Source organism: Sus scrofa, chromosome 1 (genome assembly GCF_054392235.1).
Source record: "Sus scrofa isolate SSC_HxYL_T2T_F1_AM1 chromosome 1, Sscrofa_HxYL_maternal_Yorkshire_Landrace_v2.0, whole genome shotgun sequence".
Lineage (NCBI taxonomy): Eukaryota > Metazoa > Chordata > Mammalia > Artiodactyla > Suidae > Sus > Sus scrofa.
The window spans coordinates 119,904,380-119,919,444 of NC_139383.1; the positions used below are offsets into that span (position 1 = coordinate 119,904,380).

Genomic DNA, 15,065 nt, shown 5'->3' on the forward strand with positions numbered 1-15,065 from the left:
TAATATTTATTTTATCAAAGTAATGCATGTACCTAGTACCTAGTTTATCTGATCAAAGTAATACGTGTACCAGAGTAATACATATACCTAGTTTTATTAAAGTAATGCATGTCAATAGTTCTAAAAGGCTTATAACAACTTCTAAGTAATTCCCTGCCTGACCACTCCACACTTTTCCCAAACTCACTCCTTGGAGGCAACTGTTTGGTTTTGAGGTTTTTTTCTTTTGGCATTTAAGTGTACCTATTTCTAAATAATATGCATATATTGCTCTCTCTGGATTCTTAAATTTTAAGTATTATTTTCTGAATTTTCTATTAGGATAGATAAGGATTTAGCTCCGTTTCTGCTTCTTCCCATTATATTTGGCTAAATCAGTATTTAGTTATTACCACAGTATTCCTATGTATACATTTCTAGCTTTGTATTGTAAAGTACTAGTGCGTTTGCCTTTTGTCTTTTCTAAAGTGGATGGATGTATGTGTACGTCTTCATGTTATTAATCGTCTTTGTATATGTTACTGATTTGTCCCACATTTTCCCAAAGCTTTTCGGTACAATTTTTTACACAATCAGCCACATGAAGAACCTTAAATATTTCATTTTTTTTCTTGGGTGTATCCATCTGGAATACCTTTATCTGCCTCCTATCTCAGCGAGTATTGTCCAGACCAGTGAAACAGTTCCAGGCTAAAAATTTCCTCTAGTTTTCTCCTGAGTTGGATTTCCTGCCCTTGAGTTTTCCAAGATGCTGTTTAGAAATCTAAAGTTCTTCTGATTCTTCTTTTTGTGTACCTGTTCATTCTCATCATCAGCTTGTAAGGTCTTTTCTTTGAGCCAAGCACCCTGAAATGTCACAATAGCATCCATTGATGAGAGCCCATTTTCTCCTACTATACCCTCAATGGGCCCCTTTAATCTGGAAATTCATGTCCTTCAATTATAAGAAATATTCTGGAATCATATTATTATTTCCTTTCCTACATTTACTCTCTTCTCTCTAGAATGACTGTTTTTCGAATGTTGAAACAAGTTATTTAGTTCTCTAGTTTTTTTTTTTTTTTTTTAATGTTTTAATTGAGGAGTTCCCATTGTGCTCAGCAGGTTATGGATCCAATGTTGTCTCTGTGAGGATGCAGGTTCAATCCCTGGCTTTGCTCAGTGGGTTAAGAATCCAGCATTGCCATAAGCGCCTTAGGTTGCAGATGCAGCTTGGATCTGACATTGCCATTGCTATGCTTTGGTGTGCAGCCACAGCTCCAATTCAACCTCTGGCCTGGGAAATGCCATGTGCCACAGGCGAGACTGTAAGAAGAAAAGAAAAAATACTTTTATTGAGACTTTTCTGCTATCATGTTTTTGATGTCCTTAAGAGTATGTTGGGAGCGGGTGGGAAGGATGGGGTTGATTGTTCTAACTTTTCCTTTTTCACAGCATTCTATTCTAGTTTCATTTCTGAGGATAATGATGATTAATGCTAAGTCTGTTGTTCTGTTCTCCCTGTATAATCTGCCACCTCTGATTTACATTGTTCTGCTTGTTTGTTTGGGCCTCCTCTTCTGTGTGAGAGGCTGTCCTCATAAGTTATGCAACTCTTACTTTTTCATGATTATTGGAAATGGGGTAGTAGATTAAATTTGAGACCCACAGTAGCATTTTCTGAGAAATTTAGGGAACCTCTTGTGATTATTTTTAGGTCTTTTCCCTTGGGCTTGTCCCCTACTCCAGGGAGTACTGTTCTGATACCTGCCTGGAGGACAAAAGCTGGCTGCCAGCATTCTAAGCTGAACCTCAGAAGAAGGCTAGAAGTTTTCAGCACAGGGTGTGTGATTAACCATTCAATGTCATCCACTATGCCTCTCTACTCCATATCCAAAGACCTGTTCAGATATCTTCTCCAGAGAGTAACCTCCAAACCTTGAAAGAGCTGGGGAAGGGGTAGTCACCTAGGAATGAGGAGTAAGGAAAGGAACTCCTTCAAAAAAGTGCCTTTGTCAAGTGTTTGATTTTGCCTTTCTACTTCTTTAACTCCTAGTTCCAGAAGTTCTGCTGCTGACAGTTCCTGAGCCTTTTAAAGATTCTATAGTGCAGCTTTAGTTGGTTATCAGATTTCCTCACTTCATTTTAGTTTTATCACAATTGCCAGATTAGTTATCATTCACCTGCCACTTTTTCTGCCTTCCAACTTTGGAATTATTGTTGCCTCTCCTGTTTTCCCTTCCTTTTAGGTTTATATTTTTAAAAACAATCCATCTTGTTTTAGTGGATTTTAGGAGTGATTTTAATTACCTTTGGTGTTCAAGTACTTTCCTTTTTAGATTTGTACCATGCGTATCTACTATTTGTATAGGTTAAAAAATGGTTGTAAATTGACAAATTCAGATAGTTCAGCTTTATGTATGCTTCTTTTTCCATATCATTTTAAAGATCTCTTTTCAAGGAATGGGAGAAATTATGGTATATATATCCCTAAGTAGTGCTTCGCATGAAAGCATGAGATCACCCTGAAAAACTGACCTGAGTATTTTAGACTCCATGATACCTGCTCACATATTTACTCCCCAAGTTAACTGCTCCTTTTCCCAGCACAAGGATTTCAGTGTATCTTGCCAGAGTAAAGTAAGCCAAGCTCTGGTATACTGAAATGAGCAATGGTGTTGATATTAAAAGCCCAATGCTTACCTTCAGTATTTTCTCTCTGTATAATATTAGAGATTCTCTGATCCTCAGTGTTTTCCTTAATAAATCCTTCTGTCTTTGGTGTTAGCACTAGTTTTACAAATTTTTTAGTGGGGTAATCTTGGAGAGTCTTCATCTATAAATTGGAGTGGTAGTAGCATGGGAGAACTAAATTTGGTCATGGAAGTAAAGGTTTTAACATGGTACTTGGCATGCAACAAAAGTCTCAGTAAATGTTTGTACTATCAGTATTCATTGTTAGCAGTATTGACAACAATTATACATACTTGAGAGGTATTAAGTTATAAGGATCAAATACATGTTCATTTCCTTTCTCACCATCACTGCTCTTTAGATGTAAGAGTGAAATGAAACAACATATGTAAAATCTCCATGTTAATGCTATCTATTGTTTTCCATGTATTGCAGACCACTGATCAGTATCTCCGTTTGGATTTATTAACCCAAAGGAAGCTGCACAAAGCTGGTTAAGGCATCTGCCAGATCAGACGTATGTACTTCCTGTTACCTTTGTCCCTGTCTGCCGTAGCTCCCCAAACCACTGGGGTCCAGACTGATAGAAGTAACAAGTTATGCACAAGCCAAATCCCTTTGAGATCCAATTGTATTTTATTGTTCAAAACTAAAATTGGGAGTTCCCGTCGTGGCTCAGTGGTTAACAAATCCGACTAGGAACCATGAGATTGCGGGTTTGATCCTGGCCTTGCTCAGTGGGTCAAGGATCCAGAATTGCCATGAGCTGTGGTGTAGGTCACAGACACGGCTCGGATCCTGTGTTGCTGTGGCTGTGCTGTGGTGTCTAGGCCAGTGGCTATAGCTCCGATTAGACCCCTAGCCTGGGAACCTCCAATGCCGCAGGTGCAGCCCTAGAAAAGATAAAAAAAAAGGCAAAAAAAAAAAAAAAAGCAAAACTAAAATTGATGTTAAAGAATAATCCTGTCCCCTAAAGCTTTTAGGAAATGTGATAATTAAGGGGAAAATAAATGTTAGGCTATCTTTTCCAGCTGTGGTCTTCCCTACATATTTCTCAGATTATCATGGCTAAGACTTACCAAAGCATTGCTGATCAATGTGGCTCTTAGCTCTACTATTATGAAGCTTGTTGTGACCTTGCACAGTTTTGTGAGATGTAAGCATATGAAGAAGCTGTAGACGGATCAAAGGATGGGGAAAAATTCCAGGGATAACTTTCCATTGGTTTGAGACTATTTCTATGAGAAAGTCTACAATAAGAATGTTAGTCTTTTGTCAATTTGATTGAGTCCAGTAGGAAAAAGTCTTAAAAAGAGCTGTATTGTGATGTGTTATTGCTAGTAACTTATTAGGAAGAAATGTCTTCTAGATTAAGAGGATTATTTAAACCACCCAATAGTCTAGTTTTTAGAATTACAGAACACTATGGTTATAAAACAATCAAAGTGGAGGAGCAAACTAACAGTTATTGAACATTAACTCTTCATCCCAGCCCTCTGGGGAAGGAAAAGTGGGGACTATTTATCTATTAAAGAAATGAGTGAACAGGCTTGGGGAGATTAACATGCCTAAGAACTACTAGTTGTGTTGAACCAGAACTGGAACTTATGACTGTTCAATTCTAAAGTGTTAGCTTTTTATTCTCTAACCTGACAAATGAGAAAACTAAGACTCAAAAAGGAGAAGGGATACACTCAGGCTTCACTGCTAGTTAGTATTAAACCAGAACCTGAACTGGGGTTATTCAACTCTTAGTTAACAGTTGACCACCCTTTTTCATAAGTCACCCCATAGACTGTATTATGTAGATAATTCTGCCAAGTTCAGAAGTGAGAATGGATTTGTCCTGGTCTAAGTCTTTAACACAAGGTTAGTAGAATAGAGATGATATTTACTGTAAGTGATGGATACTAGTGAATCCCACCTTGGGAAGAATGCACAGTTGACCAGGAGCTTAGCAGAGATTTTTTTTTTTTTTTTCATTTCTTGAGTTGGTCAGGTAGTGGCTGCTGCGATTGATCATCTTGTTACTTTTCAGAAGTAAGAATGAAGTAAGAACTATCAAGGCCCCTTTCCATCTGTGGTCTTGGGACATTACCATGAGAACCCACATTGTTTGTTTGACTTTGCATAGAGAAAGCTCGTTTATCAAAAGGAATAATGTTTTTGAGCATGATGATTCAGGCCACAATTCTCTAAATTCACTCTAGTTGTTACAGATTTTAAAGGTTTGACCATGGTGGAAGGACTTTAAATGAAAGCTCTGAATATGTTTTAAAGGTGCATCTTCATAGCTAATTGCTATACTTAATACCAGGATGTTAGACATTTTTCTTTTAAGTAATGGGGTGTTTTCATGCTGTGAAAAAATTGCCTTGCTAATGAGCTACATGTTAAAACATATTGAATACCAACTCTATATGTGTATTTATAAATGACAAGAAAAATTATCATCAGGAAAGTTATTAACTTTCTAGAATATTGTAAGTGCAAAGAATAAATTACAGGAAATATTGAATAGATGATGGGCATAAATAGCAAATAGGAAGAACTTGCAATGAAATTAGGCTTGTTTTAATTTTTACTTTAATTTGGACCCTATGTATTGAATTGTTTAAATGTCAAATAGAACATATATATACTCTGTACATATATTCTGTGTAAAAATTAACAGAAATGCAGGATGGTTTGGTGAATTCTGACCTCATGGTGAAAAGATTTCAGATTTGAAACCAGATAGACCTAGGTTGAAATTCATGATTTGCCATTTAGTTATTGTATTACCCTAGTGACAGATATAAGCATTTTGAGCTCTCTATAGAACCAGAGTAATAATGCCTACCAATGATTAAACATCTAAGAGCTCTAGGCTCTTAGATGAGTGCCTAGCACATTGTATAGATTGTGTTATTGACTCTAATTCTTCACCCTTTCTTGAATCCACATTCCTTATATGCATCTTCATAGTTCTCTCCTGCTGTGAGCAAGGCATTGCCTCTTGTCTTGGGTATGGTCCTATGGTGTAATTTGGGCAATGAAATGAGACAGATTGTGACATGTACCAGTTTCCAGCCTAGGCCTTAAGAGGCCTCGTGTCTTTCTGCTTTGCTCTTGCTCTTCTGCCAGCACTGTGAGAACAAGCTGGACTAACCTTCTAGTCTCAGGAGGATAGGAGATATGTGGAGTGGAATTGCCCTAACTATGCTACCCTAGCCTAGAGCACCACTCCCCTGCCATAGCCAGCCCATAGATACATGAATAAGTGCAACCAGGATTAACAGAGTCACTTAAGTAAGCCCAGCCTACATTGGCCAACCCCCAGAAGCACTGGCTATAATAATAAATATTACCCATACATTTATAAAATAAATTGTTTAAACCACTGAGTATTGAGGTTGTTTGTTGTACAGCAGTTTCTAACTAAAACACTTTTAATAAGAACTTTTCTAATAAGATCTAGAGTTTAAGAACCACACTTGTGATCTCTCGATGACATACCTGCTTGTACCACCTTGGCTGCTTAGCAGACTCTACACATGCATAACTGAGGCTACAGGCACCCTACAAAAAGTGCTTGGAGCTTCCCTCCAAAAGCTCAAAGTTGATCTCCAGTCTCCATCTCTGATAAGGTTTATCTTTAGATTCCGTTACTTAGTGCCTGGATTCTTCCTCTTGGCATGTTATGCTGACTTTCATCTTGGTCCTTTTAACAGCTTGACTTTTTATTTTGATTGAGGCTGGACACACTGTCACGTAATATTCAGTTTTATGCCAGCTTGTTGCAATACCTCCTCATACTCAGTCCAAGCTCTGAACATGATTTCTGACTTCTCTTTTGTCTACGAAGAAATACTGAGCATGAATTATCCAGTTCGATAATGGCTTAAGCAGCGCTCTTGCTTTAACTTCTGTTGGAATCACTTGGCTAAACAATTCTTCCTGTAGTGTGAGGGCAAAACAAGACATTTAGCAGAGTCCTTTCGAAGTCGTCCTCTCAGGTAAGTGAGAACCTAAGACACTGGAACCTCAGAAGAAAGATATTTTATTTTCTGTGCAAAAAGTAAATTGAGACCAACCTCAGAAATAAAGAAGGTTGAAGAAACAACAATGATGAATAAAACTCAAGTCAAAAGCCAAGTAGTCAGTTCAACCAAAGTATCAAGACAAAGGACCTAAGCCAAGAGGTATAATCCAAGAGCAAAGTGATTGCAAGAAATCCTCATCCATGTTAGAATGAGAAGATTTCCACTAGAGAAGGAAGTGTGTCCTAAAGAATATCCCTAAGCTCTACATGGAGCTCCTAAGAACTTAACTATATATGGGGAAAGAAATGTCCCATGTCACATGGCAACCCCAGCTGCACCTTCAGTGAACTATAAGTCAACTCATCATTCCATTCAGAAGATTTCTAATGGTTCTATAGTACATATTCACAAAGTGAGTCTCACCCAACTGCCTTTGTCCTGCTCACTCTAAATCATTCCACAGTAGAAGAGAGGAATGAAACACCTGCCCTTTACTCACCACAACCTTGGGAACAGCTTAGCATCCTCACTAGGGATTCCAGGGGGACAGGGAGATGTCACTGACAGTGGGATCACCTACTCTCTATATTAGGAACAAAATTGTTCGTATCTGCCCATGGGTCATGAATAGTCGGAGAATTTTAACACAGAAGTGTGTGTGGCAGGGGAGAAGGAAAACTAGATGACCACTGAGGGATCAATCTTCCAGTAAGTTGAATTAATAGAGATCTAGGTGTGGATGTAATTTCAAATGTCTAGTAAGTCCTATAGCCTTCAAAAATATCTTAACTGAAATTGTATCGTTAGAGTCATTTACTGGGTTAAAAGAATACCTTAAATATTTCTCCAAGAGTACTCTACTATAATAAAGTAGTCCTTGGGAGAGGTAAGAACCCACTAGTCATTTAAACTTTAGTGGCAATTAGCTTAATAGAATGAGTTTGGAAATACGCAGGCAGACCTGGTGGAATTTCATGGTGTAATCATAAGGTCTTAAGCACCTGGCTGTGAAAATGATGGTAGTGTAGGGACCAGGAGACAAAGAGAAGGCAAAGTGAGGGAAAACACAAGAAGTGAGAAAAATTTCAAATACTTAATTAGAATGTTGGAGACAAATAGAAGAAAGGACAAGCAAGTGTTCTAATGCTAACATCTTTCTTAATGGACCATCTGGGGGGCCTTCTAAAATAATGTATATTAAATATCTAGCACAATGCTTGACACATGCTAGGCACTCAATAAATGACAGTTACCATCACTTTTATTGTAAGTTTTATTTCCCTAAGGAGAAGCTGTGTTCTGTATCATGTGCCCAGAGACCAGTCTTTGATGGTCAGATCCGGAATCTCTTAACCTCATCCAAACCCACTTTTCAATTCTTATTCTACCCAAATCCTTCTGCTACCAAACCCTGCTGCCTTTCTCCCACCTAGGCCCTTTCTCTCCCCTTCCATTTGATGTACCTTCTGGTTCTCTGGTCCTTCTTTCTCACCTGTTTTCCTTTCATGTCCTTTGTTTAGTGTTTACATGGACCTGACACCCTTCCTTGAATAAACCACCCTTCAGACTCTCCTCCTATACACTGTTACCCTTATGTAGACCTTTTTCATCTGTCTGGATTCATAAAACAGCTTTAATGAAAAGAAATTTACACTTTTAGGAAAACTGAATGTCAGACCTTATACTGACTTTGGTAGCTGTGTGACTAGGAGAAACTCACTTATCATCTCTGAGCCTCAATTTTCTCATCTACAAAACTGGGATAACATTTTCTACCCTGTCACTTCACTCAGCATTTAATCAATATTTGCTGTATAGTGATCTCGGTAATAAGTATCCTATAATGAGTGTAAAATAGGCATGGTCCTTCTCTCCATAGAGCTTATAGTCCAGAGTTGGAGAAAGCAACTGCATTATCAAATAATGTAAATAAATATAGAATAATAGATGTGATTTTTTAAAAATAATCAACTGTGGCAGGTGCTGTGAAGAAGGAGTGTTGGGTATATAATAGAAGGAGTATTGGGTATATATTAGAAGGATTTTACAGAGCTATGGAATTAGAGAAGATTGACCTTCCCTGAGGAAGTAAAGCTTAAACTAGGGTTTGAAGAACTGGTATGAGTGAACAGGACAAGAAGAAGTAGGAGAAAAACATTCCTGGCAAATAGAACAGTTTTTTTTTTTTTTTTTCAAAGGTCCTGTATTTACAGCACAAATTGACAAGACTTCATGTTGAATTGTATAAAAAGGTGGAGAAGATGAAGTTTCAAGAATGTGCTTCCTTTCTAGTGGCAGTTCCATGCACTGTATGGTTGTGAAAAACTAAGAAGGGTCTAAGTAAGATTTTACCCTACTTGGAAGCTAATAAGTTAGTCTGCTGCCGTCACTATGGATGGTGGCAGAAGACAGGAGACTCTTGGGCCAGAGGAAAAGGACTTTCTTAGTCAGGTCATACCCAACAGTGTGAATTTCTTGTTTCATTAGTTTCCCTTGCCCCAAATCCCATGGCAGTGCTCAAGGGGGCTTAGTACACAGTAGGTTCTCATCACAACTCAGGACCACCAAGCTTAGGAAGTGCAAATCCTTTTGAATGGGCTGACTTGTCCTTTTCCCTGGAAGGAGACGTCTTTATTTTACTGGACAGCAAGCAAATCTGCCATTTGCTCCAGAGATTGGCACTCCCTATGGAAATATCCTCAGTAAGACAGTCCACAAAAAGGCCAGCGTGCCTCTGCTCACGAGATATGCAGGAATGTGAGTCCTAGAAGGAATTGTCTCCCTGTGAAGAAGAATCATGAGAATCTATGGCTCCCAAAAGGGTTGAGGATCAAACACTATAGCTGCTAAAGTAATTGCAAAACCACAGAGAATTAAGCATTAGTAACAATGCCACCACCTTTTGTTGGTCAAGTCATACTTTGTGCTTCACTTGAAGCTTTGCAGTCAACAAGAAGAAAAACTGGAAGAGAACTGACAGTAAGGTATCTATTTGGTATTTCTCACATGCCAGGTTGCATGCTAAGATAGAGTATCTTATTTAGCTCTTACTATCACATTACAGAGTTAATTATATCCTCATTCTATGTATATGTAAGGAAGTTGAGCTTCAGAGAGGTTAAAAATTTCCTCAAGGGCCCTCTGTAGGTAAGTGGTGAAGCAGCCATTCAATCCCAGGTCTCTCTGACCACTAAACCCAAGTTATTGGCCACTTGTTACATTATATACCATTTTGCTGCATTTAATCTTCACATAAACACTATGGGGTTATGTTATCACCTTTAACTTTCACAAAAGAAAACTGAGAATTAGCGATGTCGAGAAATTAACTTGGTTTTACATTCCATGAGATGCAGAGCTCTGATGGGCCACCTTTCTTAAGTCCCACTAATTAAAATGACTGAACAAAGGGAAGGGTTTATCTGGCCTTGGTCCCATAGGGGCAGAAGTATAATACTCATCAGTGAATCTATGAGAAATGATGCCTTTTCTCATATCTCTTGACAAATGGGCAAACAAGTCTTCCTTGAAAATCTGTTATGAAAACACATTGCAAATATACCCAATATCATCAGTGACACTAGCTAAATGAATTATGAAATATCCATGCTTTGAGATATCATGTTAGCCATTAAAAAATAAAGCATATATATATATATTTATATATATATATGTAGGTACTGACATGAAAATAGCTCCAAGATATATTAGTATGTGAAAAAAAAAGTAACAAAACAGTATTTACATTATTTTCTACATTTACGTAAGAAACAAAAATAAAAATTGTGACTGTATGCAGGTAGATGAATAGGAAGAGGATCAGAAGCACTAGTTAACTCACCTGGGAATAAGTGTATGGGGGAGGGAGGGCCATGGGGGGTTGTGGCACCCAGGGGATCTTTACATTTCATTTGATATACATTTGTACTGTTTTAATCTTTTACAATAAGAACACTTTTCTATATCACTTAATAAAATGTAAAAATGAAATGTAAACAATAAAATGTAAAAATGAAAATAAAAATCACTTCACCACCCCTTCTGCTTTCACTTCCAAGTGGGTCTCACGTGCACAGTTCAGGCCACAGAACACGTTTCCATTTATTACCGCACAGCACTTAAAACCAGGGCTTGAATTTTGCATGTGCCCAAGTACCTTTTAACATTGCCCATGGAAGGATTGTCATTTAAAATATGTTTTGTACTGCTTTTGAAACACATTTAATCTTTTCACCATTAATCTGCTTTCCCTAAACCTTTCCCTAATTCTTCTCAAGGATTTCCCACCTGCTGTGCAGGATATACAACAGAGTGACTCTAATCATGTTGGGAATTATTTTTATCAATTTAATCCAAATTTGGCAGTTATTTCCATTCCCAAGTCTTAGACATTTTAGGCCGTATGCTGATCAAGTTCTCAGTGTTACATGACATTGGCAACAGATAAGATAATAAATGGATAATTATCTTCTGAAAAATAATGTTAGCTCTTCACATAGGCTAAGCTAAGCTGAGCTCTATCTACTGAATATATTTTAGGCCTTCCAGTTGTGGAAGTTCTCTGCAGCTGAAAATAATACTCTTTTACTAGGTTAGATACAGGCTGCATTTGTTTTGAAGTTCTTGTCATACAGGCTTAGGAGTTTGTTGTTTTTTGCTAGCTTACGGGCTACCTTTTGATGCATGATCCATTTTGAGACTTTAAGTAGAGAGGGAAGGTCAGATGGGCTCATCGTTTGAGATTCTATTTCCTTCGATTTGGCTGGGACACTCTTTTGTCCTTGAAGGAACTGGGGTCACTTTATCCTGGGGTGGTTATCCTTGTTGACTGCAGATGTTGGGTTGGCTGCCTCACTTTGCCTGACACACACGCCATCACCCTGTCTCTTCATTTCTGCAAAACACAGCCCTTGGGAGCATGTGGGAAGAGCAATGAGGCTGGCATCAGAGAGCATAGCCACTGGGCACTGGATGTGCCCAGAGCTGCCGGGAGGCAAGGCAGGCACCATGGGGTGCATTGTTGGATTTTGTTTGTTTGCTTATTGGTTTTTGTCAGGAGAAGCAACCATGAAATGATACCAGCTAGTTGTGTTAGGAAGCTCTGTGTTTTGAGCCATAGGATTTATTTCCAGTTTGATGTGCTGTGTGATTTGAACTCTATCTTAATAGTCTCTGTGCACTGCAAATTCTGACTTTTTCTGCAAAATTATATGCACTAGCCTCATTCGCATGCTGTCGTAAAACACTAAACATCCTTTACCATCTGTGAAACCTCACCAGGATGAAGTATTTAGTTACCTTCTATCCCCAAAGCTTTATGGGTCCAATGCTGACTCTACCACTTAGCAGCTTTGTACTTTGGACAAATAATTTAATCTCCCCAAACCTTAATTCCTTCATGGCTGTAAAATGAACCTGCTGGAGTTTCCATTGTGGTGCAGCAGAAACGAATCTGACTAGTATCCATGAGGATGCAGGTTTGATCCCTGGCCTCTCTCAGTGAGTTGGGGATCTGGCATTGCCTCGGGCTGTGGTATAGGTCACAGATGCAGCTCAGATCTCACACTGCAGTGGCTGTGGCATAGGCCGACAGCTGTGGCTCCGATTTGACGCCCTAGCCTGGGAACTATGCTGCAGGTGTTGTGCTAAAACAAACAAACAAACACTCTGTCATGAAATTATCATGAGAAATGAGATCAAAGTAACCAATCCCAAATCTACCCCCACCTCTGGACTTGTCAGTTGTGCAAAATAATTAATATCCCTCTGGTTTAAAACACATTACCTAGGGTTCTTCACCTTGCCAACAAGAGCACCCTGACCAATGGGCCTCATTTTCCTGCTTCCAGCCTGGAGGTTTACCTTTTACTTTTTTTTTTTTTTAAGGGCCTCACCCACAGCATATGGAAGTTCCCAGGCTAAGGGTGCAATCAGAGCCAGAGCTGCTGGCCTGTGCCTGAGCTACAGAAATGTGGGATCCAAGCCCACGTCTGCTACCTACACCACAGCAACGCTGGATCCTTAACCAACTGAACAAGGCCAGGATTGAAACTACATCCTCATGGATACTGGTCAAGTTTGTGACTGCTGAGCCATGACGGGAACTCCCTAAGGGTTACCTTTAAATAGCTGCAGCCTAGTCCCTCAGGACTCACCCCTGGAACAGTGGCTGTCCAGGTCCTTGTCTTTCTTCCCCTGCCTTCTGACAATAAACATCTGATAGCATCTGGCACTTTTCTTTGTAATTCTTAGGTTCCTGAATTCTTGCCCTGTAAATTTAATTGCTTCAAAGAAACAAATGCTTGACTCTCACCTCAGGTTTTCCACTTGTAGTCCAGGAACTGAGGCTGAATGCCTCCCTGTTTGGTCCCAGATCTGCCATTTGGCCTCAAATTTCTGTCCTACAGTCTCCTTCACAGCCACTGCTGTGACTTTCCTGGTGAGGACCCTCTGCCGGCCAGACTTACTTTCTCTGCAAGCAGCACTAAGCCTCTTGCTCCAAGCATCACAATTTCTCCATAGTTCTACAAGAGAGAGACACTGCTAGGGAAAAAAAAAAAAATTTAATGATTACATTTCCTTTTCAGTTTCTTTTTCCTATATTATTTTTCTTTTTCCACTTATGTAATAACACAATAATAGCAATATATCTGAAATACCTAGACCTCAATTTTGTCAGATTTATAAGCTATTTTGTTAAGTTTCTTCAAAGCTCCCCATTCTTTTCTCAACAGTACTAAATTCAACTGGATGTTATGTGAAGTAGTCTATGTGATCCTAAGCTCATAATTTAAATTGCTGTAATTGCTTAGAGTAGGACTGATTGCTGATTATTGAAGAGATGAATAGATTTCTGTTGCCTAATATGGTTAACTACTAGCTATGTGTAATTTTTAAATTTAAATTCAGTATAATTAAATAAAATTAAAAATTCAGTTCTTTAATCACACTAACCACTTTCCAAGTGCAAAGTGGCCACAAGTGACTAGCAGCTACTGTATTGGACAGCACAGATCATAGAGCATTTCCATCATCATGGAAAGGTCTACACTAGAGTACTGTTCTAGATCATGAAGTGCCACATTTTAAAAAGCTGCATGTTAATTTTCTTTTTTTTTTTTTTTTTTGTCTTTTGTCTTTTTTTTTTTTGTTGTTGTTGTTGTTGCTATTTCTTGGGCCGCTCCCGCGGCATATGGAGGTTCCCAGGCTAGGGGTCCAATCGGAGCTGTAGCCACCAGCCTACGCCAGAGCCACAGCAACGCGGGATCCGAGCCGCGTCTGCAACCTACACCACAGCTCACGGCAACGCTGGATCGTTAACCCACTGAGCAAGGGCAGGGACCGAACCCGCAACCTCATGGTTCCTAGTCGGATTCGTTAACCACTGCGCCACGACGGGAACTCCTGCGTGTTAATTTTCTGATTATGGGAGGGATATGAGCTGAAATATGGTGAGAACTTGATGACCCTGAGAGTCATGCCTCTGCTCCACAGTCTAACTAGCAAATTAGACCTTCAGCAAATTGCTTTACTTCCTTGAGCTTTACTTCAATACAAAATGGTGATAAAATGTATTGCCTTCTTCCCTGAGCTGTTGTTTATGAAAGTGCTTTGTAACTTCAAAGGGCACATTGAATTTTGTTGGGGTCACACAGGGGGACTTAGTAGAAGTGATCACCATGTCTCTTAAAATGGGGGGAAGAGTTTTGGGGCTGTTCTTCATAAGAGGTGGGGTTAGCAATGTGGTATGGGCCACAGCTCCACTAGACACTGGGATTGGTCGCCTGCTGTTTTTGACAGATGCCTCATGTTGTCAACCTCTCTTCTCACCTCAGCTGTACCCAGGAACACACACTGATTGCTTGACCACATTTGACTGCATTTCATCCATGACCACAGTCTTCAGGGACAATTCTTACCTGCATTCTTACCAATGAGGATCTGAGTAGCATAAAAGGGGTTCTCATTTCATTTGGTGACTGTCATTGACCTTCTCAAAACCAAATACAAAGTTTCTATTCTACCCTTTGATTCAGGTGCAGAGGTCCACCACTCTTCCTGGGATAATGCCCTTGTATAGCATCACTGGACTGACTCTTAAATAATCTCATCACAAACAACATGTAAGCCATTTGCAAAGTCCCACAATTTATGCCATTTTCCCAAGGAGGAGAACATTAGAAACTCAGCCCCATTTCATTATCCATTTGAATAACTTTTCAATTTCGAGCTCGCTGCCTAACCATGAGGGCTGAATTATGACTAGATTCCCCGTCTCTTTCTCTCTCTCCCTGCCTAGTGGGAGCACTAAATAGATAAATAAAAATCACTGCAGAATAATTGTAGGTGCTGTGGGCTAGAAGCCAA

At 39.2% G+C, this 15,065-nt stretch overlaps 1 long non-coding RNA gene across 5 annotated transcripts in view; it reads left to right on the plus strand.

Annotated features, from left to right (window-relative positions):
• LOC110260990 (uncharacterized) overlaps window positions 1-15,065 on the plus strand; it is a 523,917-nt gene that overhangs the window by 431,096 nt on the left and 77,756 nt on the right. The gene's annotated exons all lie outside the window — the stretch shown is intronic.